The following is a 21336-nucleotide window of genomic DNA, read 5'->3' as shown; positions in this document are numbered from 1 at the left end:
AATTGCATTCTCATGTGGGTGAATGACACTCCAATGCTTTATTTTGCTTTCATCCATTTCCAAATTTAACATGAGGTCATGCCAAAGAAACCTTATCCCCCTGGAACTTTTAATTTTTCATTCCTTGTTATTCCTACCTGGTGCATGTGAAACAGAAAAGCATGAAAAAAAGTTTCCAGTTTTGGTTGCTTTGTAGAGGTGCGATTTCTCCTTTTACGCAAACCTGCTTTAATAGAAGATCATTATTTTTGATGACTGGCATTTGACAAACGGATGGGGTTGAAATAATTTGTATGCATCATTTTTATGCCGTTGTTCAGAAGAATCACCAAAACTTGTCAAGACATACAGATTTTAATTTGTGTAAGTTATGTATATTATTTTTCTTTCTTTTTTTTTCCTTTTTCTCTCTTATGGCCATAACATTTGGCTTGCGGGATTTTAGTTCCTCAGTGGTAGAACCCCAGTGCTCAGCAGTAATAGCTCAGAATCCTAACCACTGGACTACCAGGGAATTCCTGACATATGGATAATTTCTGTTGCTAATCTGCTTTTGTACATTAGTCTAAGTCTCCAAATCCGTTCTATGATTTCTTCTTGCATCATAAAATAAAAATAATTTCTAGTGGTATTACCTCCCTTCATGGAGATATTACAAGGGTAAAGTGCTAGTATAAACAAATATCTGCTCATTGAGAAGTGTTAGAAAACAGAAATGTCACTACTCTAATATTCTGGTTTTCTGAGTTCATGGTACATGCCAACTATTCATCATTTTGTAGTCTCAGAGACAATAGTATTCCTTCCATATATGTTAAATAAGTGGATAGATAGGAGGATGGATGAAAAGATATAAATGAATGCATATATTGATTCTAAATTGTTGACTTCAAAAGCACTCTTAAATTAATAAATATACATAAATACATATAATAAATATATTTCATTGATTTAAATCCTACCTTATTCCAAAAGGAGCTTCCCTGATAGCTCAGTTTGTAAAGAATCCGCCTGCAATGCAGAAGACCCTGGTTCGATTCCTGGGTCCTGAAGATCCGCAGGTAGGCTACCCACTCCAGTATTCTTGGGCTTCTCTTCTGGCTCAGTTGGTAAAGAATCCACCTGCAATGTGGAAGACCTAAGTTCAATCCCTGGGTTGGGAAGATCCCCTGGAGAAGGGAAAGGCTACCCACTCCAGTATTCTGGCCTGGAGAATTACATGGGGTCACAAGGAGCTGGACACCACTGAGCGGATTTCACTTTCACTTTTCACTTTATTCCAAAAGAATATTCAATACAGGATGATATTTATATTACGTGGCATAAATATCAAGATGTATTTAACTATAAAAACTCCATATCTGAATACTCTAGGCTAGACCATGCTTTGTTACTAACACACTGTATGACCTTAGAGGCAGTTTGCATATGGAAGTTTAAAGACACCAACTGTAAATTAATCTCTGCCATGATTTTGTTAGCTTGTTCCTTTCGTGGAGAGAGGGACTTTCCTCATTCCATTAAAAAAAATAAATAAAAAGCCCATGACTATGACTTTAACCACTTCTCTGATCAATATTTTTCTCTAAATACAAATGCATGGATCAGTGGCTATTTTAAGATAGCCATTTGACCATTAGTCATTAAAATAGAACATTATCAAGCATTACTGAGATGAAGAAGCTCAGGAGGGATATCATCCTTCTACTAATATCTGGTCTCAGTTTATAGTGACCCTGTGGTAAGATCTCCACCCTCCACCACTGCTGCCTGCAGCACCACTGATTTACTGACAGTGAGTTAATGAAGCTTCCTTAGCTATTGTCCTAAAATATTAAAACAAGTTAACATGAGCTTCATTTTATTGTCCCTAGTTTAGAAAAGGCAAACAAAAGTCAATTTGAAATAACACATATAAAGTGCTTGGAATCACAGATCTCAATAAAGGTTAACTATCATTACTATCTTCATTTTTGAGTGCAGAAATCACATATTCAAGTTCATTGCATTATGAAAGCCCCTTTAGATTATTAAATGGATACATATTAAACGTGAAGAAAAATACAGAAAAGGTATAGTTATATATTTTAAAAATTCCTAAATCATCACATGTTAGAACTAGACAGGTCCCCAGAAGCCACATAATCAACACCTCTGATTTAATGAGAAGAAATGGTGGTCAGAGGATGATGGTCACAGAGGCTGTGGTCATTTATCTTACTTAAGATAGACATGGTGGGACAGATGACTCAGCTCTTAATGTACCACTATCTTTTCATTTGGTTTAACAATATTCTTCCTCATTTGAAAATTCTTAAGGATATACCACTGTCCTACTAAGAAAAAGTAATTTTTCAATACACACTTGGTGCATTTGTTTAATTAACTGCAGCAGCATCTAAGGTGGTACCTTGTCAGGCAGAGATGTAAGAGCAGAGAGGGAAGAGTGTTTAAAGGAAAGGAGCTAGCAGGTATAAAAGCCTAGAGACAAGACAAAGCAAGGTATATCAGAGGAAGAAAAAATAATGCAGTATGTCTGATGCATAGATGGAAAAGGGAGAAAGTGTGAAGGTTAATAAATGAGACTAAACAAGAAGGAGACAAAGCATACACGTTCTTGTAAGCTATGCAGAGCCATTACCAAATACCACCAGCATTTTAGTTCAGATTTGTCTTCTGAGGAAATGAGAACACAGAGGCAGGTAAGTTGTCATGGAAGTGGGAATGCATAAAAAGGGGGGAAAACATTGAAACAAGATGTTTCAGGAGAAACCTGAAGCAAAGAAATCATGGATGCTTTTGGGAGAGACAATTTGGGAAGCCAAATTTGAACGGGATGTGGTGTCACTGTATTAAACACTCTTTTGGAATAAGATAGGATTTAAATCAACAGAATGGTGGGAGATATTTTACTTCTTTTAGAAGGCTGAGTGGTATTTGTTTTATATGGTCTCCATGTAATTACTCCAGATTATGAAAGTGGAAAGATTCAGGGATCAAATGAAAATTACAAGTTTACAAATATCGACACTTTCTAAGGTAAAAAGCAGATATTAACCAGTTCAAAGCATTTTCACATTCAGCATTTTATATTAAGCTCAGAGTTAAATGTATAACCTTAAAAATAGTGCATAAAATTTATAGCAAGAACTGAATGGGCTTTTCAGCCTTTTTTTTTTTTTTTGAGTCAAGACTCCTGTGAGATTTGGAACACATTTACTTCATGAAAGATTTAAAATAGTTAGAAGTGTAAAATTAGCTGAGAGTCTTAAGACTCAGAGAAACCAGAGAGGAAATACTAATGAAACATTATAGAAATGTAGACCTGGATTACCAGAGAGGTATTTGACTTTATAATGACTTTTAGATGACATTAAAAGAGAGAGACTAGAAATTAGAAAAGTGAAACTGTAATACTAGCCAGAAGAAAATGCTGCATGTAATATTACTGAAATCAACAGAGAAGAACATAATAAGAGAAAGATCACTAGAGTAGGGAGCAAGACAATGAGCTTTGACATCATTTCACTTCTCAATGTTATCATTCATTCCATCTGACCTAAAAGAGCATTTTGGGGGAAAGAAAATTTATCTTGTTCAATATTACTATAGAAAGTTTCAGAAGGAATCTTTTGACAGTCTGATTCTACCGGCCAATCCATCATTTTGTCATGAAAAAAAATCTGTATTGCTTTTTCCCTATTTGAACCGCAAATTCAATAAAGATTTATTTGAGCAGGATAAGACACCTAATTTGTATACACAACAAAATACATGAATCCAAAAATCAACTATTAAGGTTTTTATTGGTAACAAAATTTGTGTTTAATAATATACATTAGACTTGCAATGACTGTTATGTTTTCATTTACTTATGCCAAGTAATTTTTCCCTATTAAGAACTTCCAATTAAAATAAATTAATTAAAAAATAAAAAAGTAAAAAAAAATTTCCAGTGACTCTCTTTGTATACATTTTCTCTCCTTACTTTTATCACTTTCTCTGTCCCTGTATAGGTAGCTAGTCTATTTTCATAAAATATTTGAAAGTGTTGTCGCTCAGTCGTGTCCGACTTTTTGCGACCCCATGGACTGTAGCCTGCCAGGTTCCTCTGTCCATGGAATTTTCAGGCAAGATTACTGAAGTGGGTAGCCATTCCCTTCTCCAGGGGATCTTCCCAACTCAGGGACTGAACCCAGATCTCCCGCATTGCAGGCAGATTCTTAACCATCTGAACCACCAAGGAAGCCTCATAAAACATTTGCCTATTTTTAAAGTTGCTATACTTAAATGTGTGCATCATTATCTGCTCATATAAGTTTCTTCTGGAATTATTTTCTTAATGTACTAACCATAAAGTCTTAGTGATTAAGCACTTTATCAATTTAGCTTTGTATCACTGGTTTTGCATCAAAAAGCTTCAGTTGTAAGAGCTAACTGAATTTTTCAATGCCAGACATTTGGCAATTTAATAATTTGGAATCTTAAGTTTGTTATAAATAAGTGATTTCTTTTATAAATTTAAGTTTGTTGTACTAGATAATAATCGTGGTTTTGCTAGGATCTACTTATAACTCATATTGTATATAAAATAGATATTCACACAATAGACTCTAGTTTCCTGGAAGAAAAGAGAAAATCAATAATTCTTCAAGACAATTGGGTATTGTCAAAGAAAATTTCACACTGATCAAAGATTCCACAGTTCATATACTAAGTAGTATGTTGTATTTTTATTTCACATGTGCTTCTGAGTTATATGGAAGTTAAAATATTATCCTATTGGAATGCATTTCAGCCTATTTCAGCCAAGAACTAAGCAGTTTCATTTACTGTTCTAGAGATTATTTACCAGTAATAGATCTAGTCATTTTACATATTTTCTTGGTTATATTCACAAACTCTATAATCTGGGGCAAATTAAATTTTCTATGCCTCAGCTTCCCTTATGCAAAATAGGAACTGTATGAGCATTTATTGACAGAATTATTATAAAAATGAAACAATTTAATAAATATACAATATATAGGAGACCATGCAGCATGTAGAAACCATATAATATTAATGAAGATATTAATAGGAAAACATTATCTCCCTAAAGGAAAGATATATCCATTTGGTGGCATGGAATTATGATTTGTTAGTATATAGAATGCCCTTGTGTGAATACTCCGTAAAACATTTATCTGTTCTAATTATCACAGCATTTTATTTCCAATTTGTGACTATTACAGATAATCTCACTACACTCTTGTGCATGTCTCCTATGCATATGTGTGAGAGTTTCTCTTGGATATATCCCTAACAGGGAATATACATATATTCAAATTTGACAGGTAATGCCAAACACTTTCCCAGGTGGTTGTATCATTCACATGCCCACTAGCACCACTGGAGAATTCCAGAGGACACTGCCTTTTAATTTTCAGGCATTGTGGTGGTGTTTAATGACAGTTCATTTTGGTTTAATATACATTTACTGATTACTTATGAGGTTAACCATCTTCATATATATTTGCTGGCCATTCCCTGAATTGACCAAGTCACTTGCCCATATCTTAAATATTTTAATTAAAATGTAACTCAAAAATAAACTTTATAAAATCTAACACTAATCCAGGCAGGATTTTTGTATGGTTATTCTAAAGATAATGATCAAGGAATGAGTTAACCCATTTTCAAAGATTTCTACATTTTCTGCATCACTTATATATATCAAGGCAGGATACAGTCCTTGAGACCGCTGATTACTCTTGCATTTAGGACTGCTGAGCTCCAAACTAACTGTGCGAATTTACACTGCCTCTCATTTTTGACAAGCCCCAGACTAAAACTTTTGTCCTTGTAACTTTCTGTGGCTATCAAGTTTTCTGCTCAGCCATCCATCATCTCACCATTCTTTTCCAAGAATAGCAAATTCTTCAGCAAAGCTCACAATTCTCAGATCATTGCTTCCAATTTTTTTTTTTAACCTCTCAAACCTTGGGCATATAATTATTCACTGCATTGTAAAATCTCTAATGTATTCAGACTTTTGTTTTCCATTTTGTTCAATATTTCTAGTTTTCCTTACCGGGTGGTTTGGACTAATTAACCAAGTAAGCATTATTGCAAGGTAAACTCAGTACTACCACTTAACCTTTACCAGCCCTTTCATTGCAGTTTATTAATTCTCTTATTTATTTTTGTCTTGTATTTATTTTAGTTCATGATTTTTATATTAAGTAGAAAAAACAGTATCAATTAAGCAATTAGTACAAACATATTACAATCAACATGGGAAGTCAGAAGCAGTCCTCACACCAATGTTCCTTTTTTGCTTTACTTCTGTTTTTCCCTAATTGAGTTTTCAAGACTGGGTATATCCAACAAAGAAACAAATGTCACCTGAGCTATTTTGAAGATCCTCAGGTTAATTCTCCTCTGTAATCGTTACCTTCCCTTTCATTTACAGCATGCACAAGGCACTATGCAAAGCATTTTAATTTTTTTCAATAGCCTTGAAAATAATTTGACAAGTTAAGTATGCTATACTATTTTGTTGATAAAAAGCTGAATTCTAGAGAAGATAAATAGCATATCTAAAGTCATATAGTTTTAAAGGGTTAGCAGTGGAATTTAACTCCAAATCTTGTCATTGACCAAAAACCATCTGATTAACTCCCACACAAGTTCAAAGAAAATAAAGAATAAACTATAAACCCTCAGCAGGAGAAGAAAAAAAAAGAGCTGTTTGTTACTGATAATGTTGTGTTTAGTCACTGATCTTGCTATCATTTTGGAGTCTGTAATTTAAGAGAAATATATAGAAATAAGAGCTATAAATTTAATGTTATAAGATTTTATAGGTGGGATAATTTATCCAAAAAACTGGTCTAACATTTAAGTCTTTAATCCATTTTACATCTATCTCTGTGTATGGTGTTAGGAAGTATTCTAACCTCCTTCTCTTATATCTAGCTGCTCAGCTTTCCCAGCACCACTTAGTGAAGAGACTCTCTTTTCTTGGGGAAGGAGAGGGTGAGGTGAATTGAAAGAGTAGCATTGAAAATATATACATTACCATATGTAAAATAGATAGATAGCTAGTGAGAATTTGCTGTATGATGCAAGGAGCTCAAACTCGGTGCTCTACGACTACCTAGAAGGGTGGGATATGGGAGGGAGGGAGGTTCAAGAGAGGTGGGACATATGTATACCTACAGCTGATTCATGCTGATGTATGGTAGAAAACAACACAATATTGTGAAACAATTATCCTCCAATTAAAATAAATTTTAAAAAAGGAAAAAGATATAGCTTATGTCTAGTCTTGAGGGTGGATAAGATCTTTTTCATGTACATTCTTATTTATAATTTTGAATTATTTATTATTTTTAAAAACACACAAAAAAAGTTAGATTAAGTAGAATATTTCTATTTTGAAGGAAAGGGAAACTGAAGATGCTAGCAAATGCTCAGTAGTGAGTATAAATTTGTTGCTATTTTAGTCGCTAAGTGATGTATGACTCTTTGTGGCCCCATGGACTGTAGCCTGCCAGGCTCCTCTGTCTGTGGGATTCTTCAGGCAAGAATACTGGTGTGAGTTGCCATTTTCTTCTCCAGGGGATATTCCTGACCCAGGGATCAGATCCAAGTATTCTGCATTGGCAGGCAGATTCTTAACCACTGAGCCACTTGGGAAGTTCCAAGTGAGTACAGTGTCTACCAACTTTATGAAATGTTCAAGAACTTCCTGTCATTGCTCATTAGGCTTTAACTGAGTATGCACTAGCCAGGTATCCATCAATGACTCTTTAAATAATCATTAGTTAGTGCTAATTGACTGTATTATAGACTCTCTTTGCAGGTTATTTAAATAAGCAGGCAAACAGGCAGTACAATCTGTTACAAGTTCATCCTGCTTCATTAAGACAGGCTTTGTGCATTTGAAACATTTTAAGGGAGGCTTGTGAAACAAATCTAGCTCCAGCCACAACTGGAAGTCACACTTTAACGTCCACTATTGCTGTAAATATGTAACTAGAAATTCCTACATTTGAGTATATACCTGTATTGATTTCAGTTTTTCTTGGAGTTATAAGGAGAAAAGAAAACTACAGTCTATGTATCTGTGAAAGCTTGCTGAGCAGAGTGAGGCAATGTTCCTGGAAGAAAAAAAAAACTAAAGTCAACAGGATGCTTCTTGTATTGTCCCCTTCGATTAATTGGGTGTTTCATTTTAGTAATAAATCGCTCTCGTAAAGAAGGGGTAATAGTGAGTGTCGTGGAAGTCTAAGTTTACTAGGAACTGAGGCAGCACACACACCCCACCGCCTACTTTCCTCTTGTGGAGCCCCTTTTTCCCTTGGTGGACTCAATCATTCCCTGTTTTTCCACCTGATTATGTATACCCTCTCTTTCCTCATTACTTTGACTTGCCCACAGGCCCCCTGGCCTTTCTAACATTAAGACTGCTCCGTGGACTTGCAGGTTCACTTCCCAAGGCTTAACCCAATTTCAGGGCAAGCCACAGTTATGTCAGCACACATGGACAGTTAGGGACAGGATGCAGCTGACTAACGTGTCCACCACTGACTCAACATGGAAACTAGCAGGTGAGTGGAGCTGCAATAGTTAGGAAACAGGTATGGATGGAAATGTGTAATATACTTATTTTAGGTTCTCAAATAGTAGTATTTCACCTGACATCTAGGCTGCTTTTTTTGATCAAATTTTTATTTTTTTCCTCCATTTTCTTCAACTCTAAATCAGAAAGGGTAAACAGCTTCATTTTAAAGTTTTAATTTAAAATTGTATACTTATGGAAATATTTCTGAAATTCATATCCAGATAAAATGCTAATTTTAAAAACTGCATTATAATTCTGGCCATGACTTCAATTGAATATGACATGCTTTTTTTCAGTTCCCTTCTTAAGCTGTTATATAATTTTCTTGGCTATCTATTATCTTATCAAGCAATTGCATTTCAGAGATTGCTGAATTTTTGTAGTGGATGGAAAACTTTCTAAATTGATAAAATTGCCATGAGCTTTTGAGCATAAAGGTAAAATATATATTTGGAACTATTATTGCACTTACAGTCATTAAATTAAAAGCTGAAATTATCCTGTAGATTATCCTGCAGATGGGAGTATTACAACAGCAGAGAAATTTCATAGAGCCATCCCCCTTGTAAAACTGGATACATTCCAAAAAATCCATTTACAACATAACAGTATACACTTTTCATATACCAATACTGGTTATGTACTCCCAGTGCTCATATCAGAACTTAGGTTCTCTTTGAGGTGTGATGGTGGGCAAATCCTTTAGATGCCTCTTTGAAAAAAAAAAAAAAGACATCAATAAGCATCAGATAGTGGTAAAGAACCCACCTGACAATGCAGGAGAGATAAGAGACAGTGGGTTCGATTCCTGGGTTGGGAAGATCCACTGGAGGAGGGCAATTCCAATCAAAATCTCACTAAGGCTTTTTTGTACACATAAAATTTATTAAAAAAGTTTATATGGGAAGGTGCAAACTGGTTAAAATAGCTAAAACATTCTTGAAAAAGAAAAAGTGTGAAGAATCACTCTATCCAGTGCTAAGGTGGATTATATAGTTACCATAATCAAGGCCATGTGGTATTCGTGGAGGAATACACATACAGAACAGTGGAATAAAAAAAGAAAATCAGGAAATAGGCCCAGACAAACATACCTAACAAAACTTTGACAAAGATGTAAAAGCAATTAAATGGAGGAAAGATAGCCTTTCAACAAGTAGTAACTCGGACAACTGGACAACGATAGCCAACGGAAGTCAACCTCAATTTCATACTTTATACAGAAATTAACTCAAAATCAATCATGGACTTAAAAGTAAAATGAAAAATACACAGTTTTTAGCAAACATATAGAATATCTTCAGAGTGTAGGAACTGCTAAGGAGTTTTTTAGACTTGACCAGAAAAAAGCACAATCCATAAATTAATATTGGATCTTATGCATTAATATTGGATCTTATGAAATGAAATGGATGAAAAGTGAAACTATAAACTGGGAGAAAATATTAATACATCATATATATGACAAAAGACTAGTCTATGTGAATATATAAAGACCTCCTGATATTCAACAGTTTAAAAAATGATTCAAAGATAAAAAGAAAAAAAACATGCTTGTCAGTGCATTCTTACTAGAGAGAGAAAGAAAATAGGCAAAATATATAAGCAGATTCCATCAAAGATATAAAAATGGAGGAGAGACATTCAATACATAGAGGCCCAACTGCAAGGTATTAAGTGCATTTAGGACTCAGACAGCCTGACTTTTATTCTAGATCCACCTCTCATTGACTGTATGATTTTGAATTATGGTCATCTTTGTGTTTCAATTTCTTCATCTTTTAAATGGGAAAACAATATTACTAACTGGATGGCTGTCATGATTAAATGTTAAAATCTTTGAAAAGTGCTTGGTAGAGCATCTGACACATAATAAGCAAATATGTGTGACTGCAGACTTCACAAATTTCAAAGATAATGTTATTCTACAGCCTACTAAGGATTTCATTTACCTATATGAAATAGTTGATGTCTGACAGTCTTCAACCCACAAAAAAAGATAATTTCATATGGTTCAACTCCCACAAACTATAGAACTGGGACTTCCCTGGTGGTCCAGTGGTTGAGAATCTGCCTGCCAATGCAAAAGACATGGGTTTGATCCCTGGTCTGGGAAGATTCTACATGCTACAACTAAGGGCATGCACCACAACTACGGAGCCTGCTCTCTAAAGCCCATGAGCCACAACTACAGCAACAAGAGAATCCACCACCATGAGAAGCCCATGCACTGCAGCGAGGAGTAACCCCTACTCACTGTAGTTGGAGAAAGTCTACAGCAATGAAGACCTAGCACAGCAAAAATAAATAAACCAATAATTTTTTAAAAAACTGTAAAACTGATATTTTGGTATTCTCATGAATAAATACCTGTAGAATCTATATCTATTTATAATACCCTACATGTGGAATATTACACCTCATTGTATGGATGATCCAACCAGTACATGCTAAAGGAAATCAGTCCTGAATATTCATTGGAAGGACTGATGCTGAAGCTGAAACTCCAATACTTTGGCCACCTGATGCGAAGAACTGACTCACTGGAAAAGACCCTGATGCTGGGAAAGATTGAAGGCGGGAAGGGAAGGAGACGACAGAGGATGAGATAATTGGATGGCACCACTGACTCAATGGCGGAGATGGCAATGGCACCCCACTCCAGTACTCTTGCCTGGAAAATCCCATGGACGGACGAGCCTGGTAGGCTACAGTCTGTGGGGTCGCTAAGAGTCGGACACGACTGAGCGACTTCACTTTCACTTTCCCCTTTCATGCACTGGAGAAGGAAATGGCAACCCACTCCAGTATTCTTGCCTGGAGAATCCTAAGGACGGCGGAGCCTGGTGGGCTGCCGTCCATGGGATTGCACAGAGTCGGACACGACTGAAGCGACTTAGCAGCAGTAGCAGCAACTGACTCAATGGACATGAGTTTGGGTAAACTCCAGGAGCTGGTGATGGACAGAGAGGCATGATGTGCTGCAGTCCATGGGGTCACAAAGAATTGGACACAAATGAGCGACTGAACTGAACTGATGGATGAAGTAACTGCAGCTCACACTGGTCTCAACTAAGGTTCAAATGTGTACTATATTCTCCTTTCAGTATTGCCCTTTTATTCATCCATCTGGCAACTGAGAGTAACACTAGCTGGAAATGATTTTAAAGCACTTCAAACAACAGCATATATAACTTCTGGTAACAAGATCATTGCTACTCTGGACATATAGAGAGTAATCATGTCAGCTTTACATGTATAATAAAGGCCCTGATACATTATGATAAGTATCTCCCAGGGCAAAAAAGGAGTGTATTGCCTGCCTATTGGCAAAATTCCTTTACTCTTTATAGAGCAAGTGATTTATTTTCAGAATTCTGCCTTTGAAGAAATCCTGTGTTAAAAAAATCATTTGATTTTTTGAAATTAAAGATGAGTTCTTTCATTTGAAGTCACATATGGCATGTTACATTTCTCTTTTGGCAGTTCTCTTCATGGCCAACATCCACTAAAGGAAGAGCTGGCACTTCTTTAAACAAACTCTTTCTGACTGGAACAGAGACAAGCTTGGTGTGGAATTAGCACTTTTTCTGACCGGTGTCATTAGTGCTACCAGTCTGGATCTTGAGGCTGTGTTTATTCGTCAGTTTTACTAGTTGGCAACTTACCAAGCATTAAGTGTGAAAAATGACAGACCCAGAACAATTAGTATTAAGATATCTCATTGCCAGGAAAACTCCTGAAAACTTTCTTTATTGCTAAGAAATTTAAATCAATACTGAAGTGGATGTATCAGTTCACCTTATGGTGAAAGTAAAACTCACTCAGTAGTCCAACTCTTTGCGACCCCATGGACTACACAGTCCATGGAATTCTCCAGGCCAGAATAATAGAGAGGGTACCCTTTCCTTTCTCCAGGGGACCTTCCCAACCCAGGGATCGAACCCAGGTCTCCCACATTGCAGGAGGATTCTTTACCAGCTGAGCCACAAGGGAAGCCCAAGAATACTGGAATGGGTAGCCTATCTCTTCTCCAGTGTGTCTTCCCGACTCAGTAATCGAACTGGGGTCATCTTGCGGTACATGCCATCATTACACAGATCTTAGTTCATGGGTCTAAGTTTGACTTCTCTGTCAATCTTAACTGTAAAATATCTTTTTCCTCTTTTATTTTGAGTGTTCAAAATGTTGGAAGCAATTCCTCTATTATCATGTGTTACCCTCTGAAAAAATGTAAAATAAAGAACATAAAGAGATTGTCTATTACTGACACTTTAATTAAAATCCTAAATGTGAGCAAAATAATTTAATGATAATCTTAACATGGTTGTTTTAAGCATCTTTAAGCCTTTACAAGTCCTACAGATAAAAATTCAGTTCAAGTTTGTAAGAAATAGAGATTTTACTGGCATACACTTGTTGTTGCTGGTAGGTTTGTTGCTTCTGCATCTGGAGATATTATTCAAAATTAAAATTATGAAACATGTTATTATGCTTGAATCTGGCTGAAAAAGTCACTAGCAAAAGTAATTAATAACACTGAAAAACCAAGAATTTTCAGAAGTCATTAAAAAGATAAATGAAAAATATGGGTTAAAGTAATAATTGTAGACTTCACGATATCATTAGACTATAAAATTCAGCATAAGAAAATATTCTGACCATGACTTTCACACATAACATTACATTCTTACCTTCAGAATCAATGAAGAAATAATTATTCTGGAGTACTAATTACTTCATGAAAAACTGTCATGGTAAAACTTTTTGCTTTCATTTTTATCAACATGGTGTTATATTTCAGGGAAAAAAACACCTATGTTATTTCTATGTAGTAAAATTTATATCCTGTAGAAAATATTTTCTACCAAAAGTTCTATAAAATCTATTAATACAAAAAAAAATCTATTAAGAGAATATATTTTATAGCAGCTTACACAGGATACTACAATAAAGATACATCATATACTAAGGTTAGATTAAAAGGGAGAAAAGGAGATAAAGAAGAAAGCTACTGATAGTTCATATTAATAATCTTAAAATAGTTTACCAACATTAACTAGAAATGAGGTAAATACACATCTCCATGCTATACTTACTAAATAGAGGTATAATAGTGAAATTTCTGGAAAGACTATTTAGAATACCTATAGACAGTAGTTCTGAAAACACACAGCTCAAATTTAATCTCCAAATTAATCAACATATGTAGCCATTTAGGTGTTTAATAATTACATTTTGCTAAATTTGGATAATTTTTGAAAGGCCTGGAAGTTAAAATTTTAATCTACATGATTAAATACTGCCTGATACCCTGAATTGTTATATAATAATGACTCTATTTTTTATACTCTTATTTTTTGACTAGTAGTCATGAAAGGTGAAATATATATAAAACAGTTTTCAACTGACCTGTCTTTTGGCAATCTCTAAGAATGAAGAATTAAATCTCTGAATTTGTGGCATATATTGTCATATATATATATCAATTTAATACCTCTTTAAAATTCAACATTTGATATGCACATAGAAAGTATGAATATATGTTTGTGGTTTCAGTTTTTGTTCTGGCCCTTTTTTTAATGATATCAGACTAAATGCTGAAAATTAATAGCAGGGTTTTCTAAAATTACTTTTTAGCACTCAGAATAAAATCCTTTGGTTCCTGATATTATTAGAAATGTAATAAATTTTAAAATAAACATGGATTTATAATAAAAATATTAACAATCTTTCTGATTGAAAAATTCCAGAAAGCTACTATAAAATTAATAAAATGCTTTCAAAATATTTATAACTAAATTATTTCTGTCTAGGAAAATTATGAAAGGCTAAATCCCTACATTTTCATTGAAATTAACAGCTTCCTGACAGAATGTCTTTAAACGACAGCTTGCTTAATTACTACAAAGTTCTCCCTCTAGTTTCATCTTAATAATAATATCTCTGGAACAAAAATAAATGTCCCAGAATTAACAGCCAAGTAGAACTGTGGCAAAGATTAATACCTAAAATAATAAAATAAAATACATCCATATTACTGGAGATAAACCCATTAGAAGGTCTAAAACTTTTAGTGAATATGGGTTATTTTGCTTTCCTTTTCTTCTTTTTTCCAAGTATTTTAAAAGGAGTTTTAAATTTATGTGTAACACAGACAACTACAATGTGGGACTTTCAATAGAGTTCATCACTCTGCTTTCCATCCCACCTCTTTACCTGCTGATACATCATCTAACTTCCAAATAAATAAACTTTCAGCCCAAAGGTGGACTGAAATGAACCCTTGCTTTCAGAATAAAATTTTAAAAGGACTCCAATTATCAGATTAAATATCAAACAATTTCTCTAAGTAGAGCAGGCAGCCAGTCAAAGGCATATCACACAAGAGTTCAAGACAGTCGGAAAAAGTCAGACCCCAGCTCAACTCTGGAAAAAGCTTAATTGCTTTCTCTCTAGCCAAGTGTGCTGCCAGATAAAAAAGCCCAAGAAAAGTTCTGCCAGATGGGCCAGCTGAATGCCCAGATGCCACCTTTGATACAACACATTTTAGAGCTTCGCAGTTGGATGCTTCACCTGGCAGCATTAATCTATGAGCACAGTTCAGAGCTAGAAATTCTGGGCAATGGAGAAGAAAGAGGGCTAGAGCTTAAGTGGGTTTGAAAAATGGGAAACAGAAAAAAAGAACAGAGAAGACACTAAAATTTTGTCTCTAAAACATGTATAATTTTGACTATGCCACTCAAAGATAAAGGAAGACCATCGTATTTTTGTCCCCAGCTATGAAAAAGTAACTGAGCTGTCCCTACCACCATCAATAAATGAAACAGGCGAACAGTTATGAAAGAATTACTTTTGGACTTTGGAAAATTTCAGACATGACGTTTAGACAAAGCCCCAGATAGTTCATGGGGATCTTGTTGAACTGAAAAGCAAGGTTGAGTTTGGGACAACAGAGTGGCTACAATTTGTGAAACGGTCCAAAGACAAAGGAACTGTCCAGAGAAGAAGAAGCTCAAGAAATCTACATAGAGCTCCTCCAAGCCTTTTTCCCCCCAGATTTACTGAAGTATAATTGACAAATAAGAATTGTATATACTTACGTCACACAGCTTGATGTTTGGACATATGGGTACCTTGTGAAATGATTACCACAATAAGCTAATTTATGTATCTATCACCTCACAAAGTTAATGCTTTCTTTTTTGTTTTTGTTTTTTCTGCTAAGAACACTAAAGATTTACTCCTTAAGCAAATTTCAAGTATACAATACAGTATTATTAATGACAGTTACCATGCTATACATTAAATCTCTAGACCTTATTCATCTTATAACTGACAGTTTGTACCCTTTCATCAATATCTCCCCATTCTACAAGTCTCCCAGTTCATGAAACCACCGTTCTATTCTCTGCTTCTGTTAAGTGTGATCACAGTTCACCATAACAAATATAACACTAATAATAAAAGTTGGAAATAATTTGAGAATTACCAAAATGTAACACAGAAATATAAAGTAAGCAGATGCTATTGGAAAAAATGGTGTCAATAGATCTGCTCAATGCAGGTTGCTACAAATCTTCAATTTGTAAAAATGCTGTATCTATGCTCAATAAGTGAGGTGTACTTGTATTCTATATCTTGGTTTTGGTGGCAAATAAATGACAGAATATATGTTTTTTAAACTCATCAAACTATACTCCTAAAATGGTAAATGTTACTGTGTATAAATGTACTTCAATAGTCAATATATTTTTAAAATATTAAAGAATGAATAAAAGCTGTTGAAAAGTGGATGAAGACATTTATTACATGTTGTTAACAAAGGCTTAGAACACAAAATATGTTATGAACTTCTAAAACTCTTAAGAGACAAATCAATATAAAAATACATATAAGACTAAACAGGAATAATGATATTTGAACCAGCAATAAACCAATCAAAATGTTCACCCTCATTAAAAATTATCAATCTCATTAAAATCATAGAAATACATATCTACTCAACCGGCACACACTAAAATAAAAAAATTCTAATTTGCATGGAGGAGGTGAGATAAGAAACAAGAGAACCCCTGTACACTACTGATTGGTATATACATTTTTTTTTTTATACACTAAAAAGTCATCACTTCATGGGAAATAGATGGAGAAACAGTGGAAACAGTGTCAGACTTTATTTTTGGGGGCTCCAGAATCACTGCTGATGGTGACTGCAGCCATGAAATTAAAAGACGCTTACTCCTTGGAAGGAAGGTTATGGCCAACCTAGATAGCATATTGAAAAGCAGAGACATTACTTTGCCAACAAAAGTCCGTCTAGTCAAGGCTATGGTTTTTCCAGTGGTCATGTATGGATGTGAGAGTTGGACGGTGAAGAAAGCTGAGCGCCGAAGAATTGATGCTTTTGAACTGTGGTGTTGGAGAAGACTCTTGAGAGTCCCTTGGACTGCAAGGAGATCCAATCAATCCATCCTAAAAGAGATCAATCCTGGGTGTTCATTGGAAGAACTGATGTTGAAGCTTAAACTCCAATACTTTGGCCACCTCATGTGAAGGGTTGACTCATTGGAAAAGACCCTAATGCTGGGTAGGATTGGGGGCGGGAGGAGAAGGGGACGACAGAGGATGAGATGGTTGGATGGCATCACCAACTCGATGGATATGGGTTTGGGTGGACTCCGGGAGTTGGTGATGGACAGAGAGGCCTGGAGTGCTGCGATTCATGGGGTCGCAAAGAGTCGGACACGACTGAGCGACTGAACTGAACTGAAAAAGTCAACATCATCTTTTAAAGTAGTATATACCCACAACTTAGAATTCAGCAACTCTATCTTCTAAGTTCATATACTAGAGAAACTCTTGCAAATGTTCATCAAGAGAAATAAAGAATATTCATGTCATTGTTTGTAAAAGGAAAAACTGGAAACAAACTAAATCTCTATAAACAGGGGTATGGTAAACAATGCTTGGTTAAGTCATATAAAGAAATTCTGTATGCATGAAAAAAATGGACTACATATTCATGCATTAGCAAAGATATCTTTCATGATAATGAAAAGAAGGAAAAGCCAAGAATAAGTAGAGCAAATTACAAGTATGTATATTAAGAAGATTCATGACTAAGTAATAAAATATTTAGGGTTATATGTCATAATCTCAAAATGGTAGTTATAACAGATACTAAAAAAAAAGGAATCAGGGAGAAGAAATTGGGGGCCTCAAAAATGGTATCTTTCCCTTAAGCTGATTTGTGGTCCATGTAAATTTACTACATTATTTTTATTGTGCATAGACAAAATAACCATTCTCTTGTATATATACATAACCCATTTTATATTTCTTTATAATATCTAAATAATCACCTTAAGGTAAACCAAATATCTCAGTAACTACCTAATAGTTGTAATTCTGAACAAGATACTTTGGTGGAACAGTCTGGCCCCATTTTCCTTACCTAATCCAGATTACAAATAAAAGTGAAAGTTGCTCAGTTGTGTCCAACTCTTTGTGACCCCATGGACTGTAGCTGGACAGACTCCTCTGTCTGTGGAATTTTGCAGGCAAGAATACTGGAGTGGGTTGCCATTCCTTTCTGCAGGGGATCTTCCCTACCCAGGGATAAAATATGGGTCTCCTGCACTGCAGGCAGATTCTTAACCATCTGAACCACTAGGGAAGTCCACAAATAAAGGAAACATCATCATTTTTGTAATGCTTTTGTTGGCCCCTTGTGACAACATTGGTCCCATTCTTCAGAGGTAATTCCTTTCCAACTTTTCTGCACCATCATTTGTCTCTTTGCTACCACCCTACTCCCTGGCCAGGAGCTAACCAAAACCTAAATAATGTTCTGCGCTTGGCTGGCCCTAAGCCCTAGTGAATATTACCTGTACAACAAGAAGCTAGCAATTTTTCTTTCAACTGCTTTATGATACACTTAGATCAACAGAACTGTGTGGGGAAATGACTGACAGAAATTAAAGTTATTTTTCAGCCCTAGATAAAAGAATTTAGAGTATAAGGTATCTGATCAACTGTAAGAGTTACGGTAAGAACCTATGAAGGTGATGCTAGCCTTCCAAAGGACCTGAACACAGCCCAAAGATGGAACATGAAGGAGGGCAGCAGGTGAAGGGGCAGGATAGCATGAAGTTTAAGAGGCTGGGCTTTTTATCAGATAAGCTAGAGATAAATTCATATTCCCCATTAACTGTTGCTTCAAACTCACATTAAGTAATAGCTCTTCAATGAAGTACTTTTAATCTCATAGCAATCCGTATCCTTCTACATTTTACCTGCTAAACTTGGTGTTGGTCATCTTTCTTCATTACAAGGTGAGTGCATCAGGCCCTCACTTCATAATACTTCTATAATTTTAGTATGTTTGCAACAAGTCAGTAATCATATATTGTGTGATCTTAATTATACTCTTTAATAAAATTGGGAAAACTATAACTACATTACAAGAAAGCTATGAATATCAGTGATGATTTAAGGTAAACACCTGGCACAATGATTGGCTGACATATGGTTCTTAATGAACAAGCTTTATTATTATGACCATCCTTCATCTCCAAAGTTTTATGACTTAATTAGAAGCTTAGCTTACTTATATGGAAGGCAAGTATTAGTAAATTTCCAATATTGTCCTGTTGAAGATCTATATTTTTATTTAATAATGTTTAAACAAGATCAATAATCATGACAGAATATTTTATGACACTTAAAGAAACATTTAAGCTATTGTTTAATGGACTGAACTAATGAATGTACAGCCCTAAAGTAACAACAACTTGGAAACCAAAAACTGGTCACAAAATCCTGACTGCAATGAGTGTAAAATCTAGTTGCAAGCCCACAAATCACACCAAAATGTGTGACATAGAATATGCTCTATTTTTGGTTTTAAATGCCTTCATGGATCCACCACTCAAATATTAATACCATTTGCTATCTCTCTACATCAAAGTTATATAAAACAATTACTTTAGTATGATAATGGCAATAATAAATATGTAAATAAAATCATATATACATCACTATGTTATATATGCTCAGATGCTCAGTCGTGTTCATCTCTTTGCAACCCCATGGACTGTAATCCGCCAGACTCCACTATCCGTGGGATTTTCCAGGCAAGATTACTGCAGTGGGTTGCCATTTGCTACTCCATACATTGCTATCATCACATAATAATTTTATCCAATTAAATTTCAACTATAAAATTTCCTTTCTGATTAGATAATTTCTATAAAGGTATGCTACTCAAATGTTTAACAAATACTCCTCAAGTCTCTTTAATTTATGTTTCTGTGAGTCAGCAACTAGAAACTATTCAAGCAGAAAGAAAAGCATATAATAATAATTTGAACATTTTTATATAAATAAGACATATAATCATGATATTATTACCTGCTTATTCACAAGTTAGAGATACTTCTTAGCCATGAAGCTGAGAGATTTAAATGATAATACCAAATAACCTACAACAGATAGTATGAATGATATTTGATGACTATCAAAGTCAGGGGACTGATCTCTTGATCTAAATTAGATTCTCCTGGTCTTTTTTTTTGCTCTCAGGTTTGTAAATTGTATTTACATATTTATCTCTATGCTTATTTAATAACTAAAGTGTCACAGATATGCAGAAATAATTCAGTCATGAATCTATCTGTTGAATGTCCCTAAATTATGTTAAAGCATGTGGAAATGCTAAGGGAGTAAAGCAGGCTCTTCAGAGGAAAGGACAATATGCATGTGACATGGACAATATTTGCACTAAGCCTCATTTCCCCAGAATACCCAGGATATATTTGCTCCTTGGGGAAACCAGCCCTGAATAATTCTTTCTAAACATGTCTGGCAATATCAAGTACAGTTCTATTTTTTTAAATAAGCGCAAGTAATACTGACCATCTAAAAGATGCAATACAATAGCGTTCAAGCAGTCCAGTAACTCAGTCATATATGACTCTTTGTGACCCCATGGACTACAGCATGCCAGGCTTCCCTGGCCATCACCAATTCCCAGAGCTTAATCAAACTCAATTCCATTGAGTCAGTGATGACATTCAACCATTTCATCCTTTGTCGTCCCCTTCTCCTCCTGCCTTCAATCTTTCCCAGCATCAGGATCATTTCCAGTGAGTCAGTTCTTCGCATCAGATGGCCAAAGTATTGGAGTTTCAGCTTTGGCATCAGTCCTTCCAATGAATATTCAGGACTGATTTCCCTGAGGATTGACTGGTTGGATCTCCTTGCAGTACAAGGGATTTTCAAGAGTCTTCTCCAACACCACAGTTCAAAAGCATCAATCCTTTGGTGCTAAGATTTCTTTATAGTCCAACTCTCACATCCATACATGACTACTGGAAAAGCCATAGCTTTGACTAGATGAATCTTTGTTGGCAAAGTAATGTCTCTGCTTTTTAATATGCTGCCTAGGTAGGTCAAAGCTTTTCTTCCAAGGGGCAAGCAACTTTTAATTTCATGGCTGCAGTCACCATCTGCAGTGATTTTGGATCCCAAATAAATAGTCTCTCACTGTTTCCATTGTTTCCCCATCTATTTGCCATGAAGTGATTGGACCGGATGACATGATCTTAGCTTTATGGATGTTGAGTTTTAAGCCAACTTTTTCACTCTCCTCTTTCACTTTCATTAAGACGCTCTATAGTTCTTCTTTGCTTTCTCCATAAGGGTTGTGTCATTTGTATATT

General features: G+C 35.2%; 1 protein-coding gene across 3 annotated transcripts in view; it reads right to left on the bottom strand.

The window, feature by feature from the left end:
• LINGO2 (leucine rich repeat and Ig domain containing 2) overlaps nucleotides 1–21336 on the bottom strand; it is a 1356204-nt gene that overhangs the window by 1149683 nt on the left and 185185 nt on the right. Inside the window, exons 3-5 of one of the 3 annotated variants that reach the window (XR_014055952.1) lie at nucleotides 9084–9323; nucleotides 8051–8147; nucleotides 963–1122 (exon numbers count right to left, since the gene is read on the bottom strand). The gene's annotated coding sequence lies outside the window, so the exon portion shown is untranslated. The remainder of the gene's footprint in view (nucleotides 1–962; nucleotides 1123–8050; nucleotides 8148–9083; nucleotides 9324–21336) is intronic. The other 2 variants (XM_081497697.1, XR_014055954.1) reach the window with 2 other exon arrangements.

Source organism: Giraffa tippelskirchi, chromosome 1, assembly GCF_054371585.1.
Source record: "Giraffa tippelskirchi isolate mGirTip1 chromosome 1, T2T-mGirTip1v1.2.pri, whole genome shotgun sequence".
In the NCBI taxonomy this organism is placed as follows: domain Eukaryota; kingdom Metazoa; phylum Chordata; class Mammalia; order Artiodactyla; family Giraffidae; genus Giraffa; species Giraffa tippelskirchi.
This window is presented reverse-complemented; position numbering and strand designations above follow the sequence as displayed.